The following is an 11,290-nucleotide window of genomic DNA, read 5'->3' on the forward strand; positions in this document are numbered from 1 at the left end:
GGGAGAGAGAGAGAGAGATAGAAAAACACCAGAAGACCAATACTTGTTTTAGGAAATTGAAGCCGGGCAGAGGAAAAGTAATCGAAGGAAGTGATGCGTAGCGAGTACACATACGCATATACGCAGTTGTTGCCAGCTGGGGAAGGATTCTAGTACTTCTCTTTCCATTACTTTAATTCTAGATATATTTGTCTTGCTCGGCTGGCATCTGCAATGGGGGTGATCGATAAAGTAATCATAACAAAGTGTGCGAGTGTGTAGAAGGGTAAGGGGGGACGGAGGTGTGTGTGTGTGGGGGGGGGGGGGGTAGGCGGGTGAGTGTAAGATGGAGGAGAATAAAGTGTAAGTGGGTGTGTTTTCCATATGCAATACCACAAGTTAGTAGACAGTCCCCACACAGCAATATTCCTCTTGACATCTCCCTCCCGCTCGCACGATGGATTTCCTTCTGTCATCCCTCCCACCCACGCACATCACATGCTCTTTCTGCGCGGCTCCCCCGATCCTATCTGTCCCTTTTTCCGGCAGCCTCCGCACCATCACCCACACCAAGCCACCCCCTCCAGCGTGTTCTTCCCTCGCCACGTCACCCCTGAAAGTGAATCCGCCGCCCAGAAAGTTTTTACTGTCAGCTGCACTCTTCTCCCCGTCGCCCCTCCGCCGGTTCACCTTTCAAAGTGACGAAAAGGAAAAAAAAAGTTCCCCAAGACATTCATTAATATCCCCCAGACCCATGTGTTCTTGGTTGACATTGACGTTGACGTGTTCAAAGTCGCTTTTTTCGTATTTTGTATTTTTTTCTACCTAATGACAAAGAAACTGTAACACATCTATACCGGTCTAGGATAACTGCTGTGCTATTTAAAACTTTCCCACACGGCTTCAGAAAAATGCATTCTTATATATACCTGGCCCATTAAAACTTTCTGAAAATATATCTTCAACACTCTTTTCCTCCAGTATGTCGTTTTCTGCTGTACTCCGAGGTATAAAGTTGTGACAATGCCTCAGTCGAAGGGACAGACCTAATGCACAAGTATTCTAATTGATCAATTTATAATAACACTCAAGCAAAGTCAATAAAACAACTATTAAAGAAAATAAAGTGCACTGCAGGATTATGTCTAATAACTTCTAAAAGTCGAGGGACTGCAGCTCTTCATGCAAACAATCATCCGCTCATTGTAGCTCATCGTAGTGCCTCGCGTGCTATTGATACATCCATTGTTAAGTCGTCACCAGGATGATTGGATAATAACGTTAATTTGTTGAGCTAATTACAGACTGCTGGAAGCGTCTTCACACGAAACATCAATCAAAAAACACCTCAACGTCTTTTGATACCAAGGGAATGTAGTGCTATTTAAAAAGGTACCAATTAGATATTGATTTATCCGAGAGACAATCTCATTAAAAATATAACCTATGCTGCTGCACTGCTGACACGTAAGGAGCCTGTGTCACTAGAGACATGAGCCGCGCTGCCTGCATGAACACTCAACAGCTGCACACTACCTACAGACCTTAAAACTGACCTCTATGGACTAAATTACTTTTTTCGAGAAACAGCTGGACTGAAAATGTGCCGCTATATTACTTCACACACAATAAACTCGTGAAGTCGAAAAGTTGTATCTTTATAGCACACCCCCTTTAAGAGTTCCGTAGCTCAGCAATATTCTCTCGCATTACCCGGACTTTCCTTCCATCACTTGTCTTTGTTGCAGTCTATTTATTGCTACCTGACTCCAATAATTACATGAGTGATTTGTGAAGGCAATTTTTATACCCGCAAGAGCTAACAAACCGACTTCAGCAACATTTTTATTACTACGCGACTCTCTAACCCACCTTCGTTATTTGTGAAGGCTGGTACAGTACACGTATGGGCTATGGAAACGACATTAGCAACGTTTTTATTGCTACCTGACTCCAATAATTACATGCGTGATTTGTGAAGGCAGTGCACATAAAAACAACAGACAAAACAGCTTCAGCGACGGTTTAAGCACTGCGTGACTTCCTTATCGCTTGACATGTACTAGCAAAGGCAAGCGACGGTGAAATATCGAGCCATGCGTCACAGTTAAATACAGCCTGCATGAACCTCCGGGCGGGCAACACGTTCGCGCTCTTTATTGATTGCGCGCGTGCAGAAAAGTCGGAAATATATTACAGACGTGTTTACAGGTGTATGAGTCTCCGAGGGCTGCGAGAGGGCGAGGGCGAGCGACAGAGGAGCACCCGGGGAAATGCTGAGCCGTGTGTCTATGTGTGTGTGTGTGTGTGTGTGTGTGTGTGTGTGTGTGTGGGTGGGGGAGGGGGGGGGGGGCGAAGATAGCATTACCAGATTGTTTTACTTCAGAACATTGGATTTATCGGTTCCAGACTCAAACCCGTCGTACCCGCGCAAATAACGATATTCCGTTTAAGTTATTGTTAAAACCGTTAATTATTGATGTCTTTTTCTGCAATAGTTATGGGTCAGAAACCGGAAAAGTCAATGTGCAATACGATAATCTAGGAAAAGGTGGAGAGAAAGATGGATAGTCAGATAGATAGAAAGATAGGTAGATAGATAGGAGCAGCGAGTAGCGGGCTTTTTTATTTTTTCCTTTTTTGTGTGCCCTTTTGCTGTCTCCTTTGTTGTAAAAAAAAAAAGATAGATAGACGCACAAACAAATACATACAGACACACAAAGGGCCATGCATACTAGTCTGGGCGATGAAGATGAAGACGAAGACAACTAATTAGAAGGTGGTTATGATCTACACCCTCAAAGACGACAGGTAATTCACAGGTATTTCAGCGATGCATGACGGCACTAGCGGACACTCATGACACCTGGGGCGGAACAAAGGTGAAAGCCCGTCAGGAAAAGGTGGAATTTCATACGATAAACAACAGCCGTGACTGACGTTCCCAGACTTTCCGACCTTGGAATTCTTCACTACCCCTTTTTTTTTCTAACATCACAAGAGGCAGGAATTCGAAGGCAAAACAAAAATGAATAAAAAAAAAAAAATAGGCACTGCTAATGTAAAAAAAAATGATAGAAAAATGCAAGAAGGATAAGCAATTTAGGACTAGAGCATTATGTTAACTCTTTTTTTCTAGCATCAGTGGAAGTAGGAGCTCTGAGGATGAAGAAAAATAGATAATAAAACAAACTAGGCACCAGTAATATAAAAGAATGATAGAAAAAAAAGACGGCAGAAGGATAACCAATTCAGGACTTCAGCATGATGGAAAATGGACGAATAAAAAGGAAGATAACTGCAAAAAGAGGACAAGTTGTGAAAGCTAATTGAGTTCCTGTCTGCAACTCCTAGGCCAGCCTGTTCATCTCCGGCCCGTTCGCTCCGCCACTCTCCCGTCTCCACAGCCTCCTCAATACCTTCCTTCCTCTTCCCCTTCCTCCCTCATCCCTTGTAATGGCTTTCAGTTCAATACCAACCTCGATACAAGACGTCTAAGGAATCCAATCACTCGTTTCCCTAAAGTCGTCTGTAAGGAGTACGGGATCTTCCTTTTAACGGATCCTGGCCACTTCGACTAATGATGTTCTAGCTTAGGGTCATATTCTTAAACCTTCAAGCACATACATTTATCAAGGATTTCGTAGGATTTGTGGACATTTCTATAGATAATCTTATGACCCTGGTGTTAGTTTGACAAGGTTTCTGCACCATGAACGTAAAGAACCACTCATGGGGACGTGTTTAATCCCTCTTTTGGCCTTTAGAAATGAGTGATGTAAGAGAAGGGAGCGTTTAAGAATACCAACCTTAGTATCATATTCCTAAACATTTCGGCGCCCAAGCACACACATTTTAAGAGACTTTCATAGGAGTTTGGGGCATTTATAGAGGTAGTTTTATGACACTGGTGGTAATTTGATCCCTCTTCTGTGCCATGAACCTAAAAACACACTCATTAGGACCCTACTGATCTCCTTTTCGGCCTTTGAAAGTAGTTGATGTAATAGGCATAGGGCGCGGCAGTGGTTCATCCTGTTATCCCGGGACACACTTTATACGCTGGGGCTGTTGTACTGGCACGTATATCCCCTCATCCCGGATACGCCTTGAATATGCACATCACGAGGACAACAGATTCACCCTTCTCTTGTCAACATTCCACTCGCATTACTGTCAGTTGCGAGCGTGACCAGACTCCCCTCGCTCATAAATCTGGGCAATAGACACCTCACATGATTAACAAGCTCACAGGGACATCCAAACAGCACACAGTACCTACATACATCTTCATAAAACTTCACATCCCGTCGTCGTACTCTCCCCACAACACCATACACCATGAAAGACTCCCTCGCCTCCCTCCATGAGTTTTCCTTCAGCTTTCCTTAGTATACAACAACAATCGGTCCGGAGCTCATACCATAAGCAACAATCGCCCTACACTTCACATCCCCTCGTCATACTCTCCCCACAACACCATACAGGCATACACCATGAAAAAAGACCTCGCCTCCCTCCATGAGTTTTCTTCGGTTTTCCTTAGCATGTAACAACAATCGCTACGGAGTTCATACCATTAGTAACAATCGCCCTACACTTCACATCCCCTCGTCATACTCTCCCCACAACACCATACAGGCATACACCATGAAAAAAGACCTCGCCTCCCTCCATGAGTTTTCTTCGGTTTTCCTTAGCATGTAACAACAATCGCTACGGAGTTCATACCGTTAGCAACAATCGCCCTACACTTCACATTCCCTCGTCATACTCTCCCCACAACACCATACACAATGAAAAAAGACCTCGCCTCCCTCCATGAGTTTTCTTCGGTTTTCCTTAGCATGTAACAACAATCGCTACGGAGTTCATACCATTAGCAACAATCGCCCTACACTTCACATCCCCTCGTCATACTCTCCCCACAACACCATACACCATGAAAAAAGACCTCGCCTCCCTCCATGAGTTTTCTTCGGTTTTCCTCAGCATGTAACAACAATCGCTACGGAGTTCATACCATTAGCAACAATCGCCCTACACTTCACATCCCCTCGTCATACTCTCACCACAACACAAAAGGCAATGAAAAGCCGCCTCCCTCCCTCCATAAGCTTTCCTTTTCTGGCTTTTCTTAGCATGTAACAACAATCGCTACGGAGTTTATACCATTAACAACAACGGCCCAACACTTCACATCACCTCATCATATTCAGTCCGGAACACCACAAACCACGAGAAGTCGCCTCCCTCCATAAGCTTTCCTTCTTTGGCTTTTCTTAGCATGTAACAACAATCGCTCCGGAGTTCATACAATCAACAACAATCGCCCTACAAAGAGCCACGCTTGCCGCCGCCCCGCACACGCCCCATGAACATGCCATGCCAATACGACACCAATCTACACTAAAAGGCTTTTCTTCTCAACTCTCCTTATTTTTTCGTACAAAATCTGTGCGGCTTTGGTGCGCGTTACGATTACTGGGGGGGTGGTAACAAAGGCAATTCATCAGTCTTCTACACTACCCCAACAAGGCTTCATTTGCCGGAGGAGCTGAAGAGAAGCTGCACATCATAAAACAATAAGTTGCTTTTCTATTTAGACAGCCTAGAATTTCCTGTGATGCCTTACGAACATGATTGCTTGAGTACAACGCTGGAGAACATCACACAACTTCGCACACAGCCTTCCTCTTCCTATTGTCTCCTCATCCTGTACCCAATACCCGCTGATCTGCTATTATAAACTATGACACTTTTTTCCCCTTTGCTTAGTGAACTGAAAACCTAGTCGTAAGTGATCCATTTTCCCCTTGCGTTTGGATATTTCGTAGATAAATTATTCGTATTGTCTTTGAATGCAATATATTACACATGTGAATATTCCTCCCATAGACAATACGGATATGTTCTTGAGAAATATATTTAAATGCAATTCTGTGTGTGTGTGTGTGTGTGTGTGTGTGTGTGTGTGTGTGTGTGTGTGTGTGTGTGCGTGTGTGTGTTGGAATGTAGACACAAAAAACAAAAGGAAAAAGGTGAAAAATAATAATGAGAAATGAGAATATTGGCATTTTGAACAACGTCGACAAGCGTGCGGACATTCCATCAATCATTGCGAGACGGACGACACGAGCCTGTGAGGTGGGGGGGAGGAGGGAGGGGGGGAGGCGTGTTCCTGATATGCTGGACCCCTTCCTCCTCGCCTTCATGATTCACGTCAATTCGGAAAGCACAGAATGTTCCCTGCATTTCTCACGCCGGGACACATGGCCGTAGTCACCCGATTTCCGCCCTCCCGTCCACGCACAAAGGTTTCCAATATCAAGCACAGCCTTTCCCCCTAAGCCCCCGTGTACTTATCTTTGGCTTCACGTCCCCGCGCGAAGGTATCACTGTCAGGCAGAATACCATTTCCTCTCAAGCTGTGGTGAACTTGGCAGCAGCGCGACGCTCCAATGGCCAGCGTCCGGGGCGCCGCCGCGAGCCAAGAGAGAGATTGAGACGCAGGCTTTGGAGAGTCAACAACTTTGTGGTATATTCCTTTTCGTTCGTTTTGTGTTTCTCAACGTGCTTGTAGGTGATTAAATATATTCTGTATATTCATGTCAACGTAAATATGACTGCTTTTGCAATACATACTTTATAGAACTGGTGATTAATACACGATATTGTTCGAGAGGTGAAGGAACTCTGAAGCAACATAAATCGGAAAAAGTCGATCTATATTTTTTTCAGTTTATTATTCCGTAATTACAACGTTTCACTGATCGTCCTATTTAGCTGATCCTTAACTGCATGGCTTTAAAATAAAAGTTTTCTTTTTTATCTATGAAATACCTTTTTAATTTTGTTGCAATGATAATTGTAGCCAAGAACAATCAAGTTCTCAATTTTCACAAGAAGCAGTGTAGTCGCGGAGCCTTCGAAATGGGCTCTGCTCTGAGAAAAATGCCGGCCATTTCTTTCTGCGGACAGACCACGGCGGACGCGCCAACAAAACGCTATCTGTTACGGCAGCATTCCGTATTCTTAGCGGCAGCCTGGCCGGGAGGCGGCTGTTTCCAGTCAGCCGGTGGCCAAGCGTCGGCACGGCAGGGGCGGGGGGAGACCTCACGCCGGGAGAAACGGTCGCAATAAATATGAACAAGTAACCCGCATACGCTCCGGTTGGTCGGAGCTGCAACTCTGGAAAGGAACAGAATTTTAAAAGGTTCTGGCAGGCCCTGTCTCAGGCCGGCGACGGAATAATGCCGCCGCGAGGGCCGACAATGGAACACGCCGAGAGCAGCTTAATGGCGACTGACGGCGGTGGGTGGAGGCACTTTTTATTCACAGCCTTACACTCCACTGGGAAACCCCCCATTATAGCCACCTCTCTCTCTCTCTCTCTCTCTCTCTCTCTCTCTCTCTCTCTCTCTCTCTCTCTCTCTCTTTTATGAATTGAGAGAGAGAGAGAGAGAGAGAGATTTTCTAACACATGCTCGCCAGACCAAACATACTCGCCTACCAACTGTTTTTTTTCGATATAAACACTATCTTTTACACATTCATATAGAGCGAGAGCGTATAAAATAACTAAATAACAGGCCAGAGTAAAAACAAAAAGCATAAGACAACAATCCACAAACAAATGCTCCTCGCTAGCTCCCAACATTACCCCTTACTCGAGCCCAGAGATGGCCGCCCCCGCGCTATTTGGTTCATTGAATAACAAGAAGCTCTTTCCCTAAACATTACCCGCTGTTTAGAGTATAAAAAGTTTGTCACGACAAACACATGCAAATAAACTCACAACACACACACACACACACACACACACACACACACACACACACACACACACACACACACACACACACACACACCATCATTGTAGGAATATGAAGGTACACTGCCATGCCAAAGTGTGATGAAGCTAATAGTTCTTGATTTTTGTGTCATCATCTACGACGACAATTCTTCACGCGGGACACTTGTCTGCTGAAAGCGGTCCACCTCTTCACTCCAACTTTGCTTCTCTGTGAGCCGTCCAGAGCACAGCGACGGTTCACGGAGAGTAACTCGACCTCCCTTCTCGTAAAACTCGTATCTTTTTCTCGCATGTTTTCCCGCTTCTCCCTCTAAAGAATTTTTATTGAAAACTTCTCTTCGGAACTCAGCACTCTGTTATTGAACAGTTCTGCACAAACTTCCCTTCGCAGCTAGGGTTTCTTTCAAAAATACGTTACTGAACTTAAATCTTTCCAGCTGGAGTATTTATGGTGTGGTCCTGATGCAGTATCTTGTACTATTTCTCAAAAATTGTGATCTATACACCCATTTACTCTCACAGCCATTGTTCACATTTCTACCTGGTGTGGCAATATTTGCAAAAATAAGTAAACTCGGATGTACTGCCAATCTTCCCAAGAACTGAACAATGATGTCTTGATACTCTTCCGCAGTACACAGACATTATTCTTAGTGAAGTGGCCTATGCCTTTTTTCATAATTCTCCGGATGTCCTCTTCCAGGCTGCAGGATTGAATAAACTTTTTTTGTTGAAAGTTTGCTTTCCTAAGATAAGTCTGAAAGAAAACTACGGTGCTCTCAACCAATCATTGATTTTTCTAAGGTCTGTTTTCTTAGCTAAAATATAAACCTGCCCTGGGGCTCTTCCAGCACATGATCCTTGAGCCTGAAGACGTATCCATTTGCTACCTTCCGTAGGTGTTGCTTTTTTGTCCTCGTTTTGCTGACCCTCCAATAGGGATGTGTAAGGAGAGCTGAGAAAGTTGGGTGGTGTTGAAAATCTGGACATGGAGAAGATGGACTTTGCGGCAATAAGACACGCTGACTACATAGCTGCTGGGATCTCTTTGAACTTCCCACAGCAAGAAGCCACACCTCACGGACTGATTACTGATTACACTTTTCCAGGCCTTAGCTGGAATGAATCATTCCTAGTAGTGCTACACTACCATTAGCCTGTTCCTGTGTATTCCAACTGATACAGAAATTATATTTTCTTTAGAGCAATCAAAGGAAAAGTCATTTTGAGGCAAATTCTGTAAGATTATCATATTATCAACAAAAGGTGTTTGTCTGGTTTATTCAACCTTGTCTCGCCTAAACACACAAAAAAACATTCACCAAGAATGGCTCCAAGAGGCGCGTCCTTGTCCTCCCTAACTATTTGGTTGAGCATGGACGGCGCTGTATATTTAACTTAAAAAGATATATAAAAAAAAAAAAAACATATGCTGTTCTTTCGTCACAACAGTTCTTGAATCCTTGTCGTGTGAGGTAACACGTTTTACTAATACAATCGATGGCTAGTTAAAATTTCCCCCGCTCAAAACAGTTTCTTTTAACATTTTCCCTTTCAAATTTTGACCAAGCAGTGAACGCCTCGCTATCCTTAGACGGTTGTCGTGCGGTGATGAACCATCCAGGGGTGGCCGCGATGAGATCGGCCTTTTGACGGCCTTGCTTCCATCTTTATAAGTATGGCCATTTTTGTCGAGAAAATAACGAAATAAACTTTTCCTACTAACTTGCCACGCACATTTTTTCTTATATAATATTTAGTTGCTTCCCTCCATAACCGAAACTTTTATCCAAACCAACAGATAAAAGAAGAAAAAATCCTCCATCTACTCTCGCCCAGAGCGTCTCGGATGTAGTTAAGTATTCCAACTCTTGCGCGGAAGTTTTCGTGGCTCATGCTAATCGTCTCCTTGGTTATGTATGAAGCGCCTTACCGATGTGTGGGCTGCCACCACGCGCCGAACACTGTGTGAAATATTACTGAACACATCTGATGCAGTTCTCCTGTCACGATGTCCCGCTGATTTCTTGGGTAACATCCGTAACTGAGCTCTATTTTCACCGCTTCCCTTTACTATTAGAATGCAATGTTTGAAAAAATAATGTGTGTATGTAATTTTCTCTCCAACATAAATGTCAACCCTGAACCAGACTTGCAAAACCATTTCCTGTATATTTTATTAGTTATAAGTGGGCAGCAAATAATTCAGTCCCATATTTTGAAAATTTGATTCTCAAATTGTGTTGAGACTCTAATATCATGCAATGCATAAAATATGTTTGTCCTTATCTGTCAGTCTATATCGATGTAACGAAGTCATAGTTCCCAGCCAAAGACAGCTGTACGTGTGGGTTGACAGATCCGAACATCAGCAAATTTGGGAAGTGAAAGTCGCCGCTTGGGTAACCGCAGGTTAATTACATTGATCCAATAAGCAAAATACTGACGGAAAGACTCTTTAGGGATCGACATCAAATGTACGAGGATCAGCGAGGCTTGGCTGAGCATGAAATCAGTGACCTCGGGGCTGCGCAGCGCAAAGCGCAATACAACGTCGCCGCTGGACACTCCCCGCCACGGCTCCCCGGCACCGAGGACGTCTGGAAACCCGAAGCATTGCTTTCCTAGAAGGCTGAATAAATCTCCGGCGTGGAAAGAACACCAACAAAAATACGAGAATCGATGAGCATCACGTCTCGACTTGATGTTATTGGAGGCAAAACCCGAACACCCCTCCCTTCCTGCCCCCTCCCTCATTCATCTCTGAGCAGATCCACCACCCATCCTCCGACTTCACACACACCTCTCACATACCAGCCTCGATATTCATCCCTCCCTCCCCAGAGTCCGCATGACACACGGGCGGCGCGGTGACTAGGGGCGCTACTGGGGATGCTTTGACACCCATGATAAACAACCCCAGCTCGGCAGCTCGGCGCACACCAGGCTGGGGCGGCAAACCTGATACCTCAGTGGTGAAGTTATGAGCTTACCTGGTGATGCCTCGTGGGTGCACGTGGAGAGGGATCAGCCGCGCCAATTATCCTGTCCTGCCTCCGCCTCCCTCCCCGCTGCTTGCCGTCCCGCGCTGGATGGGAGGGAGACCTTGTTCATTACCACGAGGATGATATTACTGATGAGGAGGAGGAGACGCGATATGAGGAGGAACAGGAGGAAGGAGGAGGGTGAGGAAACTAATTATGGTAATACTGATGATAATAATAATATCACTAAGGATTATAACAATGATAATATAAATACATCATATAGCATTGATTAGATACTGATAAAACATATAATAACATTAAACGTGATAATATTATTAATAATAATAATAATAATAATAATAATAATAATAATAATAATAATAATAATAATAATAATAATAATAATGATAATAATAATAATAATACAACTACAACAACAACTACTACTGGTGCTACTATACTACTGCTAAGACTACTACTACTACAACTACGACTACTATTAATACGA

At 44.1% G+C, this 11,290-nt stretch overlaps 1 long non-coding RNA gene across 1 annotated transcript in view; it reads right to left on the reverse strand.

Annotated features, from left to right (window-relative positions):
• LOC126998520 (uncharacterized) overlaps positions 1-10,986 on the reverse strand; it is a 121,447-nt gene extending 110,461 nt beyond the window's left edge. The window contains exon 1 of the long non-coding RNA XR_007752910.1: positions 10,789-10,986. This is a non-coding gene — a long non-coding RNA (uncharacterized LOC126998520). The remainder of the gene's footprint in view (positions 1-10,788) is intronic.
• Between the last annotated feature and the right edge of the window lie 304 nt (positions 10,987-11,290).

This window comes from Eriocheir sinensis, chromosome 14, assembly GCF_024679095.1.
Source record: "Eriocheir sinensis breed Jianghai 21 chromosome 14, ASM2467909v1, whole genome shotgun sequence".
NCBI lineage: Eukaryota > Metazoa > Arthropoda > Malacostraca > Decapoda > Varunidae > Eriocheir > Eriocheir sinensis.